The sequence below is a fragment of the Hydractinia symbiolongicarpus genome, chromosome 11 (assembly GCF_029227915.1).
Source record: "Hydractinia symbiolongicarpus strain clone_291-10 chromosome 11, HSymV2.1, whole genome shotgun sequence".
Taxonomy (NCBI): domain Eukaryota; kingdom Metazoa; phylum Cnidaria; class Hydrozoa; order Anthoathecata; family Hydractiniidae; genus Hydractinia; species Hydractinia symbiolongicarpus.
In genome coordinates this window covers 25,025,176-25,049,076 of record NC_079885.1, presented here as the reverse complement: position 1 = coordinate 25,049,076, position 23,901 = coordinate 25,025,176, and the positions used below count along the sequence as shown (strand labels likewise).

At 30.7% G+C, this 23,901-nt stretch overlaps 1 protein-coding gene and 1 long non-coding RNA gene across 3 annotated transcripts in view; one reads left to right on the top strand and one right to left on the bottom strand.

Annotated features, from left to right (window-relative positions):
- LOC130614314 (uncharacterized) lies at window positions 1-23,197 on the bottom strand. 2 transcript variants are annotated; one of them, XR_008975851.1, is made up of 5 exons: window positions 23,136-23,197; window positions 2,145-2,246; window positions 1,832-1,992; window positions 1,599-1,668; window positions 1-1,393 (listed from the first exon to the last, which is right to left on the bottom strand). It is a non-coding gene; the product is annotated as an uncharacterized LOC130614314 (long non-coding RNA). The 2 variants fall into 2 exon arrangements; XR_008975850.1 differs by lacking the exon at window positions 23,136-23,197 and having other exon boundaries at window positions 2,145-3,125.
- The window catches only part of LOC130614309 (uncharacterized), a 100,645-nt gene continuing 96,941 nt past the window's right edge, over window positions 20,198-23,901 (top strand). Inside the window, exon 1 of the mRNA XM_057435739.1 lies at window positions 20,198-20,207. The gene's annotated coding sequence lies outside the window, so the exon portion shown is untranslated. The remainder of the gene's footprint in view (window positions 20,208-23,901) is intronic.

Sequence of the window (23,901 nt, the reverse complement as noted above, 5' to 3'; positions counted from 1 at the left end):
GAGGGAGACACTTAGAATTTTCTAAATATAACGGTTAAAAGTGACCTGAGTTAAGAGGAAGTCGTTCAAGTTCTCATCAGAGCAGTTAGTTGAGCAAAAGGATTCGCAACAGCTGCTGTTTGTAGTGATATTGGATATGACTTTAGTGACGTTTTTTGTTGATTTAACTGTGCGGCATGGTTTTGATATTGATTAGATTATAAAGGTTGCTTGTTTTTGATGAGTTTGTTGGATGTGTTTGTAATGTTCTGAATAAATGGATTTGGTGGCATGGTATATCCTCATTACATTGTTAACTTCTCTGGGCACCATTTATTTGAGTAATATTATGGTAATAAGTATGCATTGTGCCTAATTGATTCTGACCATGCCATTCTATCCTATATACATGTTTGATGACTTGTGCATGTGGCAGCTATTGATCAGAAATTGTATGCGTGAGCGCAAAATTAACTGTTTGTTAAAAAGCGCTATAACCGACGAGTTCCTTGTTCTCCATGTCTTTCTACGGTTAGAATGACTTAAAAATGTCTATTTTGCACACCCTAACATTGAAGTGAAACGGTTGTCGTGCAATTTATGTATTATACGTTTTGTATGCGCGCCAGTGCGCGAAGATTTGTACACACATAAATTATTGAAGTATTATATTTAGTATACAAAAGCATACAAACACTGCAGAAAAAGTCTTCTGCAAATAACTGAGATGATGTTCAGGACGTTTCAACTGATCCGGAACGCATCGGACTAAAACATGTTACTTTTAAACTAAGTACACGCTTTGAAGTTTACACGCATTTGTTACACACCTTTATCGGGATTTCAGAGATTTCGGATTATTATTTCTTTTAGGCAAAATAATTAACAAAATATATTATCACCTTGCATATGATTTTCTTTCAGAAGCTGTTAGGTTAATTTTAGATATTCTTATAGATGCCATTGTGGTGAAACGATTTACTAGTCACGTTTATTGATTTAGTCCCCCGTCTTAAAATTTTTTAACTAACTTATGTTTATCGTTACACCTTCAATTTTTTTTTTTTTTTTTTGGGGGGGGGGGGTTCAAACCACCCCAACCCCCCTCCCTTTAGTTTTGAAGAATTGGGTTAACATTACGTTTGATTCATTTAATCCTGAAGTCAAATATTCAGGTAAGTAAGCGCAGTTGGTCCAGGTGGCTTGTAAGCCTCATCCTAAATATAATCTTCATCTTTTTCACCTTAATTGAGGTTTAAGTTCGTGAGAGATTCGTCATAGTTTACATATAGTGAGACTTTATCCAAAGTGTGCAATGTTGAGCCCAAACAAAAGAAATTGCGCCAAGTTCGTTTTTTACTTCGTCACATTGCAGGTACTTTGGAAAATAAAATTTTCGTTCATATTTTAAAACCTGAAAGAAGAAAAAATACTTCTTGCAATTATACATTTATTTTAGCAGCAAAAAGCAGCTTTTGCAAAGCGTGGAATGTGTTTATTAACATAATCAGCTGCCAATTTTAAAAACAATCAAACACGAAAAGTAAGTAAAGATTTGCGCACTAATTTCTTTAGAAAAAATACGAAATTATCCGTTTTAAATATAAAGTCATACCTACCTTATGGATACACTTGCTTTCATTTCCAGAGAACTTTGTTAAATATCTTGCAACTTGGACTATGCAACACCTACAAAATCAGAGTTTAGTCAGAACTTCCCTATTTTGAAAATTTAAAAGGGTTGAAGTCGACTTAAATGCATTTTCAAAATTACGCCCAAGACACTTTTTTTAAGTTACAGCTTATAGACATTTAGCACAGAAATACGTGATAGAAAGGTGTCACTACGTACAATCGGTAGAAATCTTTCAGGGTCTGCTACCAAAAATATCAGAACAAAGATGCTTCTTGATTTTAGATTTCAGCTGACCAAGCGATGGCTAAGCTGGTATCAAAAGTGGTAATACTTTTATTATATAGCAGCAGAAAACGTTTCCGTGATTAAATCTTAATCTAAATGAAAAAAAGACGGTAATAAAAGCCTTTTGTTTCATAAAACAAGTAAGTAAATAGAAAAGTGTGGTCAACAACACCAAACGATTTAATAGAGACAGTCAATTAATTTACTTAATAGTATTTTTTATACCGAATGTGGGCTAGTTTACCTAAAACGGTTGTCAGTATTTCAGTAAAGGAGATTGGATTGGTGTAATATGCAAAAATGTACCCGTCAATACTCAAAGCTGTTGTCCATGTTCTTAGTGTCACTAAAAATAAAATCTTAACAAAGAATATGCGTCATAAAATTAAGTGAATATTATAACATACATCGTTTCTGCATCAACACTACAACCACCGCTATCAAAAATATCAAGAATAACAATATCAGAAAGTTGATGACATCCCTTGCTACAGTTCCATTTGGTAATGACGAGATGCACCAATACCAATCACAATAGAATTATGCCATGCCTTGCCAGGAGCGCCTTGACTTTAAAATAATGTGAAATAGTTACACACTTTTAGTGAGTAATACGTTGCTCAGATTGTGCGATTTTGATGGCATATTTGTGCCAACTCAGCTTATGTTTTGAAGTTTTAACAAATATTAATGCTCTTTCTCATACTGCGAAGAAGAACCATCTTTTTAAATATAATGATGAACTAATTTTACAATTATCATGTATACGAAGGAATTCGGTTGCCATTCCTTGATTAAAACAAAAATATAACATATCCATGGACAAAAATTAAAAGAACAAAAAATGAGAAAAAATGACCTTTAATGTAAAAATGAAAGATAAAATGAAAGATAATAAAAAGACATAAAAATCTGGTAGGTTGTTAGTACAAAAGAAAAAAAAAGAACATTTTTCTGTAAGTATTTTTTTACGCCCTTTGCTTAGAAAAACACTGTTGATCCTACATCTATAAACGATAAAATAATTTATCTAATTTGTGAACCAGCTGTTCTAAAGGTTAAAATTGAATCCCTATTAAAATTATAAAATATATCAGTGATGCAGCTTCATCATCATCATCAGTAATATACTAAACCACTTGTTATCATACATTAAGTCTATTTGATCCGCTTGTCAGATCATTCTAAGTAGCTCATTTTTGCCATGCTACATAGATATGATGCCTATTGAGTTATTATACTTCTCTGTTAGGTACCCGCATGCCAAATTTGTAGGTTTCATAACTCTCCATGCATTACACATTTTAGACCACAACTTGATTTACCCGCTTTTCCGATTTTTAAGGATTCTACCTGAGAATCTGGAAACTGGATTTTCGAACAACATCGTTGATTATGGAGTAACACATCAAGGCAATTTTACCTAGTACAATTCAATACTTTGATGTATCAGTTAATATTAAATCGTCTTGCGTACCATTTGTCACGTTAGAAAGTTCTACTGTTACAACAACACAAGGCTGGTACACTACGAATCTTTCAAAAAATAAAGCGATGTACACCATTTCATATACGTGAAATTTTAACAGAAAGACTTTTTCTATCAAAATTTGGATTATGACAACGTCATTTTTAAAAACTTTCCTTGTTATTTGAAAAACATTTGATATTCTAATAGCAAAACTATCAAAATGTTTATAGTTAATTACCTAAAAGCATTTAATCAATCAACTTTGCCTTATAATCTAAGGTAGGTGTAGCAATACTAAAAAAACACAAAATAAAAAGCACCACTACCGACAGTGCCAGCGCGTTTGTAATGCAATATTTTCGTTAATAAAAACTAAAAAGCGCTGCAGTAGTTATTTATTTATTTCCTCTCTTTAGCATTTTATTGTAGACAATAAAATAGACCTGACAAAACAGGTGTATACTTTTATGCAAGTGTAAGATCATCACCACCACCAAGTTAATTTCTTGGATATCCATCTTTTATCATATTGTAATTGCTTGTAATTTGTAGACCTCACTGCAGGTACGAGTGCAATCTCACAAGGCCGCAATGCATCAATAAGATCCATCCGATAAATTTGTCGTAGGTACATCACTTTTACACGCAACAACCTCGCTCAGTAATCACTTTTATACACAGCGATACTTAGCAACATCTCAATGAACTTAAACTGCACTTTTTACACTACCATTTACAATAAAAGCAGGGTCTCAGTGAAACTGGTTTAACCTTTTTTAACGTTATTCCGTTTTTATCATTACTTTCATCACCAAGCTAAAAATATTTCATAAATGTTCTTGTTGGATAACAACTTAATTTTCCAGCAACACTAAACAACCTTCAATACCAAGGCTGAATACTTTAGCAGCGCCACAATAAACTGCACTTATTTAACTATCAAGTGCTACCTTTATGTAATAATGAACGAATGACTGGTACAAAAGCAGTACTAATACATCCTAAACAATTAGGTTGAACATTTTCTTGCTGCCAATACACTTTAATTTTATCGATGATTTTAAACTATGAAAATACATTTCTGGAACTAGCACCGCAACAAACCTATATTTAATACTGTCACCTATTGCATTCGTAATGTTATAGCAAAAATAATCATGTTCTTTCGATTAACAATTTTTACGAAGGCCTAGTCCATATACTATTAATCCCATTGTTTTCAATAATTTCTATTATTAAACGATTTTGTTAACCATTTACCTATATAAAATTATGTTAAAATTTCGATTCAGGCTTTAAATCTAATTTAATCGCGAGAAATGAGAATAAATCGTTCAATATATTCACCGCTACTGCCATCAGCAACATTTAATCGAATTAGATAAAGCTTTATGTGATAATTTTGCTTGGATTTCGTAGGTGAAACTATATACTCATTTCTGCTTCCAAAAAGATTAAAATAATTATGGAGAACTTTCTGAGACTATAACATCTGTATAAGCACCTGACAGATCGAACTTACCAACATTAGAAATCTCTCTGTTACATCTCAATCAAATTGACACAAGATGTAAATGTAGCATTACATATGACGATTTTGTTTTGCAATTACAGAAATGTGCAACAATACTCAGGTTTGCCTTAGTAGCCAAATAATTGAATTGTTTTGTTGACTTTTGATTTAGGGAATAAAAAGAATATGTTTAGCAGTGCCGCCATTATAGCAAAATTTGAGCTTTCATCTTTACACAATCTTTATATCTGCTGGTAACGTTTGATCTAAAAAAAATTACACATTTAGATAACAATATCTGTGGATAATGTACCCTTGTTTGATTCAGCTAAACAAACTTATAAAACAACAACAGAACTTTGCATACGTTTTTGTAAAGACATCAGGTATAATTGTAAGTGCATCCTTTTTCGGATGAAAATTCGGTATTTAACCATTTCGGAAGAAAATATTCCCTAGAAATTAAGAAAACAACCAATAAATAACTTTGACTCTAATTTATTCTGTTGTGTAAGTGTTGACATATTCATTTTTATACTTTATTTCCTGAACAATGTATTTTATCGATGACATTATAAAAAACATTCTACAACTGTGCAAAATTTTATCAGTCAAGCCTAAGTCGGTCAGGATTACCGACCCGCGGGCACTTTGTGCCCCCGAGAGTTACAAGCACCAAAGGTATAATAGGGTTACAAATGATGGTGCTGATGCATTGGATGGTTGGAGAAATTTTACTTACGTTTTCATGTTCTTTAAAATGTCTGAAATGATTGTAAGATATTTTGAAATCATTGCATACAAACGCAAAAAAAATATAATGTTCAGTTTGGATTAAGTCATCCGTATTCGCTCGGTGGTGAGATAACAGATTACTGTTAAGTCAATAACTTCTTTAAAAAGTTTCTTTTAAGTCCTTTGTACCACGTCCGTTAGAATTTTGTTACGCATATCGAATTGTATAAGTGTTTTTATAGGAGTATCGTTACATTAGCAATAAAAGTCAACTTCCACAGTACTTGCAAACCAACCTGTACTCATAATTTAATCAGAAACCTTTAACATACGATCTTTATTCTCTATGCCTTTTTTTGCATTACGTGTGAACTGCGCAGACAAATTTTCTACACGAATTCGATATGCATTGGACATGGAGTCGTTTTTTTATACGATTAGACACACGAGCAGCTAAAATCCACATTACGTACTAACCCACGTTCAGTCACAATCGCATCTTTAAATTTCAATATGTGGTTAATGAGCAATTATAATTGTTTTCCACGTCACGTGCAATGATATTATAAAGTGTTATATATCAAGGTCAGATATGCTGACCATAACTTTTGGGAATAAATCTTACTAAAATAATTTTCACAACATAAAACTGCATACAAAATACAGGATATCAATTTAAATAAAACTTGAAATTTGAAATAATAACAAACAAAAATGTCAGTTAAATAGTGGGTAATAAAATATATCAATTTCATAAAATAAAGAAATTGGAAAATATAACATAAAAAAATTCATATAGATTCGAAAATATAATAGAAAGAAAAAATTAAATATATATAAATAAAAATTATAGTTATAACAAAAATATCCGCCATCAAAATTCTAAAAATGTTAGAAAATGATAACATAATAACATAATATGCTTTCATAAAGGCCGATTTTAATATGAAAAAAAACGTTACAGTTAAAGAAAAAAATATGTAAATACTGTTTCTAAGAAATAATAGAAACAATAATAACAGAATACATGTATTTGATACAAGATAGCATCTAAATAATTAGGTGAGCATTTTGTTTTATGGATAGCATTTAACATCTAAGTATGTAGCCACTCGAAACTAAGCTTCAAAAAGACCCGAAAGCCTTAAACATAGTAAGTTATTAATGGGTAAAGACTGGTACAGGAAAATATGTCGATTTACTTCAATGCAGTCTAGTTTAAACTTTAAATAACTATCTGGTTGTTTCTACTTTGCATAGCGTAAACTCCTTTTACGCCTTAACAAGAGGCGGAAGTTAAACTGCTGTTAACAACATATACCAACGAAAAAAATGTGAAAAATTATAAAGTTTTTTTTCGTATTGCCGTGCATGTTGTTTGTGGCGCTTTCGACGTTACTATCATTTCCAGAGCACATGATATCGTACATTTCTAACAACACAGCAAAACGCAGAAGGATACTTTTAATGTGTCGAGATTTGCACACAGTTAACAACCATAGTAAACAATATATTTTCTAAATCCCTTGAAATACATTTTCTTGACAGGAAACAAGTTTTAATATATTTTCCTATTCATTGCAACAGTATCAGAAAAAGCAACTTCGTTAATATTTTGATAGAAAACAATAATGCAATAAGTGGTAATAATTCACACAAATTGCATAACATAAACATTTTTATAACACTAAATTCAGATTTTTAGATCAAATTCTGCAGAAGATTTTATTCATGCTGCATGTTTTTCCACCTACAGCAATTAATCAGTGTCGTCAGATTGCAAAAGGGCAGTTGTTTTTGCACTTTTTTGATGTCCATCAGTACCTATAATGATTAAGGCTGGAAGGTTTAACAGCAATTAATATGGCAACGTTTCTCATCCTTACTTGATGCAAAAGTGAGAAAATTATTTATTCATTAAGTTAGTATTAGTTAAGCTATAAAATAAGATAGTGTTGGAAGAAAAATATTATTCTAACACAATAAAAACATCAGTATTCTTCAGCATAACAGATTATTTAAATAGCAGGAACTTACCTCTTTGGGAGACAAGTGGTTGAATGAAACATGTGACATATTTGACATAGCTGACCCATCATGATCCGGCAGTTTGGTTTGTTAGTGCAAGTTAATTGTATTTGTTCTTTACCCTATCGCTGCATTAAATATTCAGGTACCACAAACAGTAATGGATACTTTTATAAGTAGGAGTTTTACAAGTACGTTGATGCTCTCCTGCAAACTACAAAAAACATGAAAGCATAACCACAGCTTGACTATATAACCCAATAAAATGTCAATCCAATTTCATGTGGATGGTACAGTAAGGTGTCTATTCACACTCTTCTATTGTGTACAATTCGAAGTGAATGTTTAACCACAACACTATCAACTCATAGAATGTTATTTCATGAAAAAAAATTGAAGCAATATACTTTTTCATATTGTACAGCGCATGATGAAATGGAATAACGTCGTTTATGATTTGTGCCTACAATCGAAAATGATAATAATAGACAAGCTTCAGACACTTCTTAAAACTGATCAAATATACCATTTTAGAAAACGTATACGTTTAACAGAAATTATTGATTTTCGCAGGTGGTGCCAATACATGTGGCTGGTGTTCTGAGGGAGGCAAGAGATGCTTACTCAAGGTAACGCACCAGATCCCAATCATGAGTGAATTTCACTAAACCTCGTGCTTCGAAATTCATAGCTCCTTGTTTCAATGCAGCTGAAATCAATTACTTTTCCGATCATTCCTGTAAAAGGGAAATTGTAGAAGTTATCCAGCGGCTTCCTATTCTTTGAAGAAAACCTCCACTTTTTGTCATTAAACTTTCCGTATTAAAAGAATAGTCCCATCTGCATTGTGATGTAGTTGCTCCTATGTTTTTACACAACATACTGGAACTGCATTTGATTAACTGACAGTGTTTAGGTGGACAACAGAGAAAGTCACAATAATGATATGGCTTGCCAGCAGGTTATATCACGCTCTTCCACCCGGATGGTGAAGGTTCGGCACATGTTTAGCAACAATCAGATAATGGTCAGATTTTATGTAATGTTCATGTAATGTTTACAAAGTGAATCAACATCTTTTTATAGGCTGTAAGGTTTATGGTGAATGAAATAACATCATGTATGTCAACTGCTGAGTCCCAAAATGAAGAAGTTAATAATTGACAAGTATTAACAGCGAGAATCCACAAATCAGTTAATTTCAATATGACCTATTAGAAACAAAAGAATGTATTTTAAAAGAGACATAAAAAAAATTGATTGTGTCCATACAAGAAAAAAGTGTAAAAAAAAACTAAAATTGATACCTTACAATTACATTTGTTGGATTAATTAACCATGTGCAACCTTGTGCATCTTTTAAATATATGTTCATGGCAGCAAATCAGGTGTAGGATATTTCTTCTGGTCGATTATATTTTTATTTGTCTAGAAATGTTTACAATAAAAGATTAAAATCTTGATTATCATAACAGAAAAAAGGGAATCGATTTAAAAAAGACATGCCACAATGTTTATTTAGAAGTTAATATTAAAAATTTTAGGAATATGAGAAAGTCGTAGAAGCAGGAGTCAAAAAATCGAATTTTTGAAAAGACACAGAAATTGCGGTTAATTAAAATTTTACCTTTGTATAGAAAACAATATCCGATACCATGAGCTTGCTGGACATATGTCTTTTGGTAGATACAGCTTTGACAACATGGACGGCAAATTGTCGAAATTAGTTATACATTACTATGAAAAGTCTATTTGTCTATTTCAAGAAGTGAACTAACTATTTAATAACTCAAGAACTTAAAGAAACTGTCCTTCTAGAAAATGTTCACTGTCTTAATCTTGCAAAATACGGATGTTGAGTTCAAAAAATAAATCTTAAAGATGTATAACTAATTATTGGAATTCTTGACGTGTGGCAAGTTTTTATTAAGGGAACAAATTAACTGCATTTTTTTGAACAAACAAATGGAATAATTACATGTAAAACTGCTATTATCAACTCGACTTGTATTGTTGTGCAAAAAAAAGTAGGTTTTGTATTTTAGTCGACTGTATTGGACAATGTGACACTTTTTATTTTTCAATATCTAAAACTAATTAAGGGCATTATTATTAATTAATAGTTTTGGGGTTGTTACCGTGTTAAAAATTGATTATATATAAGAAAAATATTTTTTTATTATAATATTTTATAAAAAACGTAGAAAAGAATATAAGTAAATATATACAAAAATATTCTCTAGATGGAATTCACCCAGTAGAAAAACAACAGTTTTTTTTTAAAAGCAAAATTGATGGGGAGGTCGAATTCACCCATTGAAAATAAATAACAACAAAAGCAAAGGGAAGATGACATTCACCCAGTAGAAACACAACAGCTTTTTTACAAAAGCAAAATTGATGGGGAGGTCAAATTCACCCATTAAAAACAAAGGACAGAAAAAACAAAGGGGAGATTGTGTTCACCTGGAACAACTGTTATATTAGCAACAACGAAATTGGAGAGCTGGAATTCACCCATAGTAACAAATATTAAGTAGCAACAACAAAATTGGGGAGATTGAATTCACCCATAGCAGCAAATTTAAAAAGGAACAAGAAAATTGGGGAGATTGAATTCACCAAAAAGTGCTATATTTTAAAGAGCAACTTTTGTTAACATAGAATAAATGTGATGGAAATTACTCTACATTCGTAGGATTTTCTCTTAATAGATTAATTATTTCAACAACATTAAAGATATTTATACAGCAACATTTGTAAAAAAAGAATAGTTAATGAAATAGAAAAATGAAAAACAAGTTAAAACATTTAGAATAACAATGACAAAAACGATGAAATAAATTTTTAAAACATAAAATTATAAAATAGTGATAAAAGTTAAAATTTAAGAAAATAAACATAAAAGTATAAAACAATGATTAAAATGAACTAAAAGGATACGTAAATAGTTAAAATGTAAAACAATAATAAAGTGTAGAAAAAAATAACAAATATAAAATTATAAAATAGTGATTAAATGAAGTAAAAGAATATATATATAAAAGTTAAAATTTAAAATAGTAATAATAAAAGTATCAAATAAAATAATAAAATATAAAGTTATAAAATACTAATTAAAATGAAGTAAAAGAATATATGTTAAAATTTAAAATAATAATATAAAAAGTGTAGAGAAGAATAATAAAATATGAAAATATAAAATAATGGTAAAAATATGAAAGTTAAAATTTAGAATAATAAAAATAAGATTAATTGAAAACAATACCTGTTTTGTTGATATAAAGCTGATTTCCCCCGAAGAGTATGTGGTAGAAGCATTAAGGAGGAATGGAGTCATCAATGCTATAACAGTAATATTTACTAATAGAAATCGTATGAATGAATACAAAATATTTTATCTTGGGTTAAGTGAAGGTAATGGACGGAAGTACTAAACCAAACGTGAGGTTACTTTGCCTGTGACCAGCATAGAAATGTGCACGCATATCTGCTGGAAATTTGTGACAATTTTTTTTTACAACTATCTTTAAAGAATTATATGTCTTGAGTTTTAGAGATAAGATTTTTCAACACTTTTTAAGGGTTACGCGAAGCAATTAGCAAAAAGCAAACAAAGGAAAATGACATTTAAAACAGGTCAACGATTTTGTAAAAAAATATAACTTACCCCTAGGGACGGAGAAGAGGTGGATGCGATGCAGGGTTGGATGTGATGCAGAGGTTGATGTGGTGTAGAGGTTAATGTGCGAGCAATTTTGCATAGGAGTACAGCAAACCGAGAGGAGTTAAGTAGAAAACTAGCGTATGATGGCCGATAGTGATGAGCTAACTTTCTGGTTTTGATGCTTTATTGTTGTGTATGGTTATTAAATATTAAAGTGTATACTATTATCATTACTAAATTTATTTTTAGACTCTTTCGCCTTTAGTTTAAAAGTTGATAGATGAGAAAATATGGAATTAATTGTAAAATCGCAATAATAAATATCAGTAGATTTGAAGTGGTAAAATATTTAAAAAAAAGTAAAAGATAAAATGTTAAAGTAGTATTTAAAAATATTTAAAAGATAAAATATAAAAATTTAAGCGATAAAATATAAAACATTATTTAAAAAATATTTAAAATGTTAAAATATAAGAGATCAAAATAATTAATAGAAAAAAAAAAAATGTTTAAAATTATAGTATAATTTTTGCCATCAACAGCAGCACCCATGCGTAAACAGTAGGACGTAGCTTGAACAATCACCAGACTCACTATAATGGAAAAAGCTACATTAAAGACACTATTAACACCAAATACAGATTAGATTATTTACAGATTGTTTTCTCACCGTAATTGCTGCAGACCCATATTGATTGGAGGATTACAGAGAGCAGGTGAAGGCGTGTTTCAGTAGCAATCATCTTTATCATTGGGAAAGCCAGGGTACAGAGGAAGAGGTATTGGTCAAAGAAGAAAAAGATGAGATAGACAGTGACGGATTCAGAATGTTCTAATAAGTCTTGCGTTATATTTAGTGTAGTTTGGTCCAATTTATTCAGATATTGTTGAAATTTAAAAACCATAATGATAAAAAGACAATATAAAATAATAAAATATAAAAAAAGTAAAAGTATTTATATAAAAATTGAAATGTTAAATTCCTAATAATAAGAAAAAAACAAATAAAATATAAAATGAAATAAAAATATTTATATAAAAGTTGCAATTTGAAATAATAATGATAAAAAGATGCAGATATTAACCCTATTCGGTCCGGGGGGCGGATTCCGCCCCCCCTGGCGGTTTTTTTTTAATAACTCCTGATTGCTTTCTTATATGGCTATGATACTTACTGAGTTTCAACATTTATCTATTAGACACCTGCATGCTAAATTTTAGGTCCCATACCTTTCAGAAGCTTTGATGTTGGTCATTACTCACAACTACCCCTAAAATCTCTATGAAAACCTTATAATGGGGAAAATATAATAACTCCTGTTAGGATTATCCTTAGAACTTGAAACTTGCAACACAACTTTGTTTCATCAAGAAGAATCATTTTGAATAATTTTGACACGGGACTAATCCGATTTCCCGATTTTGTCGGATTTTACCCGAAAAATGAAAAAACGGATTTTCGGGCAATTTTTGGCAATTTTTTATTCGATCCATTTAAAAACCGGAAGATATGTTAAAAAAATTTTATTTAGCTTTCAGAAACTTCAAACAGAATGTAAAAATTCGCTCTAGAACAAAAGTAATTATATTTTAAGCAGATAGTGGCATTTTTAACAATGTTCAAGCTTCTGATGACATCACAGAAAATGTGCTGACGCAAGCAAAAATTTATTGCCGCCATTTTGTTCCTTTTATGACGTACTATAAGTGTGCCAAGTTTCATTCAATTTGAGCAATCCTATGAAAAGTTATTGAGGGAGGGGGGCGAAATCCGCCCCCCGGTCATAGTATGTTCGAAAAACCCCGGACCGAATAAGGTTAAATAAAATATAAAGTTATGGGTAATGAGCTCAGATAGATTAAAATAATACATATAAAAGTTAAAATTAAAAATACTATTGATAAGAAATAAAGTTTGATCTTAGGCCGTTTTGTTCCTCTTTTCTCTTTTGGGTGATTTAAATATGATTATTGTCTTATAAGATGTATTAGACTGCATGTAAAACACAAAGTTTTTCCTTCGATTTTAAAAGGGCTGCAGGTTGTTAACATAGCTAAATTGTGATTTATAATAACGTAGTAGTTTCTGAATATTTTTCCACAATTCCTGAATCCGCCACTGTACAATAGTTGGTGTAGAAAACCCCGAATGTGTAAATACGAAAATTGTAAGTATTGAATCGAGAAAAGAAAAAGAATTATTGCGTAGGTTTTGTACTTAACGTTAACAATAATTAAAATCAGAGTTTCTTCACCAACTAAGTCAAAAGAAAGCAGAGAAAGAAATAGAAAATGAAACGTTAAACTTGACATAAACACAGAACATAAAACAAGGGAATAGTATAAAAGACCGTCCCATTATAGAAAGTAGTGATTTATACTTTTGAACCGTTTTTCCTTTTTGACCGAACGTTTTAAAAATGCCTTTCTGATTTTTTAGCATTGGGAGCAATACACCTTTACACACAGTTCTGTATTGGGAGCACAAATAACCAGTTTAACCCAATCAGTCTTGTACCAAAGAAATAATGCAATGCACTGAAGAGATGAATGCAGACAGATTTCACTTATGTGTAGTTACTGCAGCAATGCTTTGACTCAACATATCAAAACTGTTATATTCCTGTTTAGCGTCATCCTTACATTTCCTTCTACGACAATACTTTGCTAAAAACAGAGGATGCACATGTGTTGCTGTAAAAATGTGATAGTTCTGTCATTTTATACACATGGTTAGTATACTCATGCATCTCTATTGCAGGAATTCTTGTTTTTGCATTGAGGGCTTAAGTCTCTAGAGCAAAAGTTTTTCCAGCGATCTACTTACCGATACTTTCCTCAAATATAGATTTTAAAGAATAGCGCATTGTCGATTTTTTGTGGTTTATAAATACATGGTTTCAAGTAAGAAAGAAAGTTATAATAGTATTTTTGCAATGTTTATGCGATAAATTTATTTAGTTTTAAATAGAAACTTATACAAACGGTGGGCTTTTTTACCTAATCTCCCAAATTTTAATTAAAATTTGCCATGTGTCAATATTATCAGTACACAAATTTCCAGTTATAAAGCTATAGAATGATGCACGATAGCTGGTTTTAAGATAAAAAATATATAGGTACACTTTGTTCTCTTAAAAATCATCAGTTTCAATCTCCAAAAATTTAGGAATATTTTAAAGATTAATGTTAATACTTTCGTTAAAGAAATTGACGCAATAAAAGTTATTATGCATATTTATTGGTTCTTTTATTACAAAGAATGTTTTAGTAATTTTGTTTTCAAAAATTGTTTAAGAATTGCTCAATAAATAAGAGGTGAAATGTTGGTTTTGTAAAATTTACGAGCCTCAACAAAAAAGTACAGAAGTTGTTTGTTGCTTAAAACTGAAAACAAAACATTTTTTTCATAAAATCTACAGTGGGAACAAAAAGATAAGCTGCATATTAAAATTACATCAATTTTATATATATTTACCCAATTTTATCCAAAATCTTACCAACTTTTATCTTATTTTACAAGTAACTACGAAATTTCTGATTTTACTTTCGGGATAAGATTCATTTGGAAATGTTTGGAAAACAGGATTGATATCAATATTTGATGCTTTGTTGTGCATAGGTTTTAAAAGTTAATCTTGTTTTCTAATTAGCATAGGATTATATTTTTTGTTTGGCCTTTGTTCTAAAAACAGGAAGGTGATGAAAAAAAATTTATTGGCACGATCATGGCCATTATGCTTTTTCAATCAGAATGAAAAATCTTTTTGGTTTCCGAACCAGTAATTACTTTTAGCATACTTTTTCAAATTTATTATGTCAATCTTGACCCAAAAACCTTGGTCAGTAAAAGCTACTTTTCCACTTCAAGACAGAAACAGAAAAATGTCTAAGGATACGTACTTAAAATGTCTAGAATTTCTTTTCTGTTCTGATCTGGGGAAAGTAGAATCGATATCAAATGTCTCTGTCACAACGACAAGTATAAAATTACTAAACAAATCAGATTATTCTATTTCGTTTATGCAAATGTTCAAATTTTCTGTATGGAAATGAGTGAACAGTATGTGAAAATTACAAGCAAGAATCTATCTGTTTTGTAGTGTTCTTGTCCGCTCTGTTATGTGGAAAATTTTCTTTAAATGAAAAACAGCCTTCACACAAATGCACATCACTAAGGGCAAATTCTACAAAAGAACGACCTTTGGGCCAGCGAGGTATGTTTGAAAGCAAGGCCAAAAATATGAGTTAAATATACCCGTGAAAGGCTGTTATAATAAATCGCTTTTTTGCAACGTAATTTAATAATTTTGGCGATGTGTTATAAATAATTAAAAATAATGGAGATCCAAATTAGCTTTGAAGATGCTATTGAGAAAAGAATATACCGCCCCTTGTTTTAATAATTATCATTTTAATTAGTAATTTTTTACACTTCTAAATGTTAAAAATAAAATTATTTGGATATGAGAAAGAGCGCAAAAATATCTGGCAATATAACCAAGTTTATATACTGCCAAAATCCTATAATGACATGCTAAATTAGAAATTCAGAAGTATCGATAAATAGTACTTCTGCTATTCTAAACACACTATTAATTTTTTATGATTTTCTTCAGATAAAGACTTCAGATAAAAAGGAAAAAAAGGTTAATAAACTTCAGAAGGACTACTTTAACGTTAAATACAAACAAAAACAAGAAGACCTGGAAATAATATGATCAGATGGAGGCAGGAAAACTCTACCTTATGTATGGAAAAGTGAAGCCGCGCAAGGCCAAAATACACTAACAAGAACTTGTGTAATTACTCTTTTACAATTAAATAATAGACCTATTTCCATATCCATTTTCGTACCGAGTAATATACATACCAAAATACCGAATAACATGAAAACGAGATTAGCTATGGGCAAATTTTTATTTTGCAGCGTAGTAGTGCAGATATGGTTTGTTTAGTTGAAAGATTGTTATTAACATTTGGTGATAATATGGATAGCATGTATTATTGGGATATTTTAATGTTTTTATTATTCTTGGTATTAAATTTTAACATGGTGATATGAGTAGCCAGTTGGCTGGCTGACTTGTTCCAAACAAACGTGAAATTTCAAAATGTTTACCAAAATTGATGATGTTGCTTGTATATACCTGCAGTTATTGAGTACATCTTATTTCTTAAACAACATCTGTGAAACTAACATTAGCCAGGCTTACTGGATAGTAAGTTTAAAAAAGAGTAGTTGAATTGACCTTTGGGTGCCTTCCTTCGTTTATTTTTTTACAAGTGAGGGTAGATTTAAAAGTGTATATAAATCTCATTTTACAAATTTGTGGTTTCAAAATTAGGATACTAATTTGATATTTTGGGGAAAGTTGGACTTTAAACTTTCTTTGGAATGTTCTTCCTTACTTGTGTCACATTTCTGCTACCATCGTAGTTTGCATTTGGTAAAAAAATTATTTAAAATTCCAAAATATAAGGTTGGCAAAGGGATGATATTCTAATTGTTAAATTTTATATTAATCTTGGCATTTTTTCAGGCAAATGAAATTGTTCAGTGATTTTGCTCGGTCAAAAATATTTTCCTTGAAAATATCACTTCATAAAACAATTTAAAATAAGCGGCTGGAAAAAAACACAAAATGGTTACTGACGTGCTGGCTAAATAAAAATTTCTGTAAAATTTTGTCCACAAAATACTTATTTCGAACTTTACTTTATCAGTGAAAACTGTGAAATGTTTCTGGGGTCAAAAAACAGATTGCTTGATACAAATGTGCGATTACATTCAGTAGGAGATAGAGCAGTGAAAGAAGGAGTGTGAAAGGTACATAATCACAACAGTCAATAGTTTAAAAAAATTAATTTTAAATATTATAACAAATGTTATTTTTGATATCTCTTTACTTTCCCCTTTCCCCGAAAGTCAATGTTACTTTACTCTAGTACTCCAGGTTTCTGGAGTACTTCTGTTAGCAGGAGTCAAGCATATTCAATATTAATTTGGAGGGAATGGAGAAGTGTCACTGAGCGTTAGTAAACTGTATATTGAGTTTTATTTCTAAACTTACTTGGAAACAGTAAAATAAAAATGTGTTTACATCATTCTGAAAATGTGGCTAGGTCTAGCTTGCTTGCATATACCAAAAGATAGCCCTTAAAATCGGGAATAGTTGCACATTTTTGTCACACTCCCCATGATTTTGTAAAACTGCCAGTTAAAAGCTCTAAAAGGCAACATTTTGTTGATACATTTTCACCCTTGCATGTAAACAACTGCTCATAACTAATCTCGTTTTTATGGTATTCTGCATTTTCGCATGCATATTTTGCGGAACCAATGGATATTGAAATAGATCTATTGCCATTTACCATCGAAAACTGAATGATTGGAGAATTATTGATCACTTATTAAAAGCAAAATGTTGTACAGGCAGAAAATTGAGGGTCGAGTGTTTTCAGAAATAACAAAGAAAACGCAAGGAAATTTTTCCTCTTTAAGTAACTTTGCAGTTCACCAACTAATTGATCAGAACACCAATAACAATTTTATTGACTATTTTCTTTCTTGGATTGCAAAATGTTTTGAATCTTAAGACCTGTTAAGATTTTCTCCTTCTTACGACAATTTTAAACATGCGAAAGCTTTTTCAGCGACATTGTGCCGGAACGATGTATTAACGAAAATTCTTATATTGTACCAAACAATAGATGGATCAAGTATTCACACAGCGTTCCAAGCTCGGTAAAGATGGTGATTGAGAATGGCATGGTCAAATAAACAAGTTCAGTTTAAACTTGTGAAAGACAATTTTGGTTGTATTTAAATACTTTTTTTTACTTTTATGCCGAGATTTAACTAAAATAAAGTTTTAATTTTTTTCCGGACAGTACCTTTTTTTATGGTCACACATATCTTATAAATCTAATAAAGCAGCATGACTTTTCTTGGGCTGCCGAACCTTGTTTTTTTTACTAATGATATTAAGTTTTTTTAACAATTAGAGTGTGCATATTATGCAATCTGAGGAAGTTTAAGGCTAGTGTAATGTATAATAAGATTTTAAATTACTTTTAGGTAGCAAAATTTTTGGAAACCCAGAGGAAAAATTTGCATAATAATTGTCAATTTAACAGTACGTTGGGGCTAAAGGACATTAATGCAACGAACAAGACTTTGAATCCAAATGACACAACAGGAAGCATATAAAAACCTTATTTTAAAAAACATTCTTTTTTGAATTACCATGTGCCAGGAAGAAGCATAGGATCGATAGTGCAGTCGATAGAGCAATTGTCCTGCAAGTGAAAGGTCGTGGGTTAAGTCCAACTCGAACGATCATCTTTGCAGAACTTGATTGCTAGGTTTTGGATGTACGTACATCAAAAATAAGATCTTTCCCTTAAGATAACCAAGAATATTCTACTTATACTATAATAATTACAGCATTTTATAACTTTCGCTTAAACTTCTGTGAACTAAGAAATATCTATCATGACCAACAGCAATACTTCAATCCCGGTCAAAATATATTGGCAGTAAGCTACAAAAAGTGCAGTATAATCCTTTCCTACCCCCTCTTCCCATTATCAATGTTTGGAAGCGTATTAGCACAGCTTTTGAAAATTGATACTGGGGGAAAAGGGGCTTTGTACTTATCTTGCTCTTGCTATACGTGTAAAAAACGTTTACTGCCTTTATTTGTGACCGGGATTGTTGTTTTATGTTTTGAGTCCCTTTTTCATAAAATGCTACAAGCTTTGAACGATGAAGCTTGAATCCACGCAGTCATTATGAACTTTTATTCCGCAGCTGTGCCGCACGCATTTAGCCTCTCCTTTAAGGTCATAGTCAGTATCATTGAACTGGTTTGGATAACAATATTTCCGAAATTAATCCGACATTTAAAAATCTATTGTTGATCAAGTTTTATGTGAGGATTTAAAAAATCACATTTTGTTTGACAAAGTTGAGAAATCACTATGCCTTCCTTAACTAATTTAGCTTTTAAACTCTTTGATTGTGCAATGCTCCAGGATTCCTTAAACAAAATGATAATTTACTTACGGGAATGGGTATGGTCGAGCTTCCTCATCCTCCTGCACTGGCATGGGTGCTACTGGTTCAGGCTCTATTGGTGGCTCTAGCGGCGGTTGCTCGAAGGCCCTTGATAAAATTATTCCACACGATTATAACGTATACAGTTTCTTGTTTTAGGGAAGTTAATACAGAAATTGTTTTCTTTGACATGATAACCTCTTTTTATAAAAAACATTTAAAACACGCTGATTTCATAAGGCCTCTTACATTGTGAGGTACAAAATAAACACGAGAAATAGCCAAAAACTTACGCCACTCTCTTTACTGCTCTTCTCGGATTCTAAATTAATTAAAAGATAAGCAAACCATTAGTGTACTCATTAGAGCGAAGGAGGATTTATATTAGGTTTATTACCCTTCGGACATTTGAGTGCAGAATAAATTTTTCTCCATTCCTCCATACTTCTACGGGGGCTTGTTGTTGTTGCTGCAGTTGTTGCTGCTAACCATAATGCTGTTGTTGTTGTTGCTCTTGCAGTTGTTGTTGTTACTGTTGCTCTTGAAATTGTTCATTTATATTTTGATGTTGTTGTTGTTGTAGCTCTTGTAGTTGTTCATTTATATTTTGATGTTGTTGTTATTGCTCTTGTAGTTGTTCATTTATATTTTGATGTTGTTGTTATTGCTCTTGTAGTTGTTCATTTATATTTTGATGTTGTTGTTGTTGCTTTGAAGTTGTTGCTTTTGTTGTTGTTGTTGTTGTTGTTCTTCTTCTTTTTGTTGTTTTTGTTTTTGTTGTTGTTGCTTATAAGGAACTGTTTCTTTTTCTTTTTTTCTTTCTTTGTGTTTGTGTTAAGTTTATAAATAGGTTTATGCAACCTGTTACAATTATCAAAGTTGCCTAGATTTTTCACTTATTGATGTTTTTCCGCGTTCTTTTGTGTTTGCTTTGGAATTGTTCTTGTCAAATAGTTACCCTTGTTATTTAAGTTAGTTAAAAAAGAAACACGCTGGAAAATTTATATTTTGAATCAAAACCTTCCGGATTTATCTGATTTAAGATCTGTTACATTATTACAAAAAGTTTTTCTCTAACTGAAAATGTCGAACCACGCCACCAAATGAGATGTTTTTCCTCTTTTAAAAAATGTGCAGATGTAAAAAAGGAAGTCTAATTTGTTTATCGGAATTCCAACATTACGTAATTTTAGGTTTGAGGCAAAATAACTTGAAAAAGGTGGAATTAGCTGACGTCATCTCCTGAGTAGGTAACTAGGTACTGCCAGAAACTAAAAAAGGACTAATTTCCAAAATCTAGGTCAACAAAAACTTCTTTAAGAAAAGACGGATTGATGACGTTATTAAATGTATTAAAACTCCAATTTATGTAACCAGTTCAATTTCTACACAGTATGCACTGCTGCTGTCATCAAAATTCCAAAACCACGCATATTTTTTCCATTGTTCTACTGCCTGTTAGTTTTCCACTTAAATTACGACTTATACCTATTTCTTAATGCGCGCCAAATTGACTTGTTTTTCGCTTTTCTCCAGATAAAATATCACCGCAAAATATCATGTTAGTTGTTTCTTAATTTAAAAAAAGCATAAATTATGTATTTGGAAAAGCATGATTTTTATATATATAAGTTACAAGTGTGTATAGATAAGCATCTCCGAAAAAAATTAATTCAGAATGGAATTTGGGTTATACAAAAAAATATATATATCATTTAGCTATGCATAGATTCATTTAAGTGTTCAGTTAATTGAAAAACTACAAGGTTTTTGTTAAATGCATTTGAAGTCAAGCATCAATCCTAAATTTATATTTTCCAAATAAAGAATAAAATAATATTCAGTGAGAAATATGTAATCTCAACAAAGTTGAATTCTATTAAAATTATAATACGAAGTCATTAATTTTTCTTAAAGGAGCAATTAAGGTTTATGCAAACATAATGCAAAAACACATGCTTACCATATTCAGTCTGAAATTGCACTATTCAAAAAGCGCTACAGAAGTAAAAATAAAAATAAGATTTCATTTGTTTACCTTTATTTCATGTGTATTTACATATCTTTTTTTGTGCATTAAAGCAACACAAAATTACACTTGAAATTGTGCATCACTCAATCAAACAATGATGAATTCGTTTTATTATCTATTGTTTTTGAACAAGGAGCAGAAAGATTCTTCATTGCTAAAGAACAGAAATATTGCAATTTGTTAAGTTAAATGTTTTGAAATTGCTTGGAATGGTAGCCCAAAATTTCTATTTTAATAATATATCTTTTGGATTATGGTATCTTAATTTCATAGAATGGAATTTAATTATCACTTTTTTTTTTGACTCTACATACTCATAAAACTGGTACGTAATAAGCTACTAATCCAAAATAAATCGTAAATTAATCTGTTCCATGTAATTGCTACTGCAACTAAATTTTGTGTCAGTAAATTTTTTCATTTACTATGCAATTTTTTTTAGATTATTGTCTTCAGATACCATTGGTACTGTTTTTAATTAATAATAGACTCGTCTGGGTTAAGACTAAGGATTCTTTAAATGCATAAGAATAAATTTTTGAGAAAAATAAATCTTAGTAAAAAGTGACACTAATAGATTTTGTTGGTGTTTTTTTCTTGACCTTGGACTAAAAAATAATTTTCTGAGGAAAATATCAGTTATAATTGAAAGCACCTTGTCAACCAAAATCCATTTTTATGTATACTAAATATATTTTCTAAGGAAAAATATTTTGGATTACAGGAAGTTTAAACGTGCAAATTTACTTTATTAATAGGTGTATGCTAATTTGTTGTTTTTCTGTAATTTTTTGGAGAACAATGATAGCTTTTAAATATTTTAAGTAGTTAAAATGTAACAAGGTCTACGTTTATAAAACAAACAGGTTTAAGGAAATATGCAATGTTCACAATGGTAAGTCAGGTTATCAAAATATTCTTAGATATTTTCTTGTGTGTGATTTGATTTGGTAGGACATGATTTAGATTTCAGTATAACAAATGGTTGTCTAAAAACATGTTTTCTTTGTCAGGAAAACTCTTAAAATATGTCGTAAAATTAAAGCATTTTCATCCCCATGTTTTTATTTTTTCACAAATAATTTTCCTTTTGACTTATTACTATTATTATATATTACTTTCTTTATAAAAAAAATATCTAACTAACTTGAAACGAAAACTCTATTGTAGTATGAAAAGAATACATAAACCATGTTTTTATATAAGAGTGGCTGTAAAGGGTTGAAAGCTATTTATTGTTATAAAAATGCCGTTTATTCATATTTTCATTTGTAAAGTTATTCAAATTTTGCCAACGTGAACACAGATATTCTTTGAAGTTAATTTAACGATTTTAATGCCTTTTGTATCAAACATAATGATTTTGTAAATCAGGCGCTTTTAGTTAAGAACTTTTTTTGTATTTTTGGCGCCATTTTTAACCAAATGCTCTTTGTCCTTTTAAGTATTTGAACTTTGCACTCTCCATAGCTAAAGTTTACAACTTTTCCTTTCCTCAGTTTTCTGCGTTTAATCTGTTATTTACATTTTACGCGCAATGTTTATGTTTCTTTTTAAGACCTACTATCAAGGTAGTCTCGAGACTGCTACAAGCATACAAATAAAATTAAAAAAAAAAACATTTCTCATTTTGAAAACAAAGCGACAGGAAGATCAACACATTTAGCAGTAACTTATTTTTCATAGGACTTAAAAAAAATTAATATATAGTATATAGTAAAACTTACCATTGTGATAACTTGTGATAACTTGCAATAAACGGACAAATGATAAGACTAACGAATACGACTAAGGAACAAGTTTTGATGCGGTTTGTTGATTTTATAGCGTGATACCGCGCCTAAGGAATTGCGCCACTGCGCGCGAAATGATGGGCCTGGTTTTTACATGCAGACACTTACAACAAACTTTGCCTAGCGTAAATGTAGTTCAAAGATAACTACCATTTAATGTATTCATTCTGTTCCAGAAAATAGAATTACTAAATTACGGAATGAAAAACGCCAATTTGAATAAAAATCACAATGATGTAATAAACGTAATTCCCAGTTAGAAACTCACAAGCTTACTACAGCGCATGTTTTGTGGCTTTTTTCCGAAAAAAAATGTATCGCAACAGAAAGACGGGGTTCCATTTAAATCCTTTTAAAACTTAAGAACGCATTTTTGGTCACAGGCTTTGCAAATTTTTTCTAAAACTTTTTTTTAACCACACGGTAGCACCAAACAGTTTTTTTAGCAGTAATGAATGCACCTAATAAACATTAATAAACATATAAGGGTATAAGAAGTAAGGCTATCCACAAGCAAAGCCAAACCGAATGGGACGCGTTTTACTAATAGCGAATTCGGCGTCAAATCAGCTGTGATGTCAAAGATTTTTTATTTTAGCAAGAAATAAAAGATATGCATACACTTTATGCAAAACCGCATGTAAAATTTTGTTATGGTAAACACCGGTCCTGAATTAGTCTTCTTTGATGTACCGCTGCT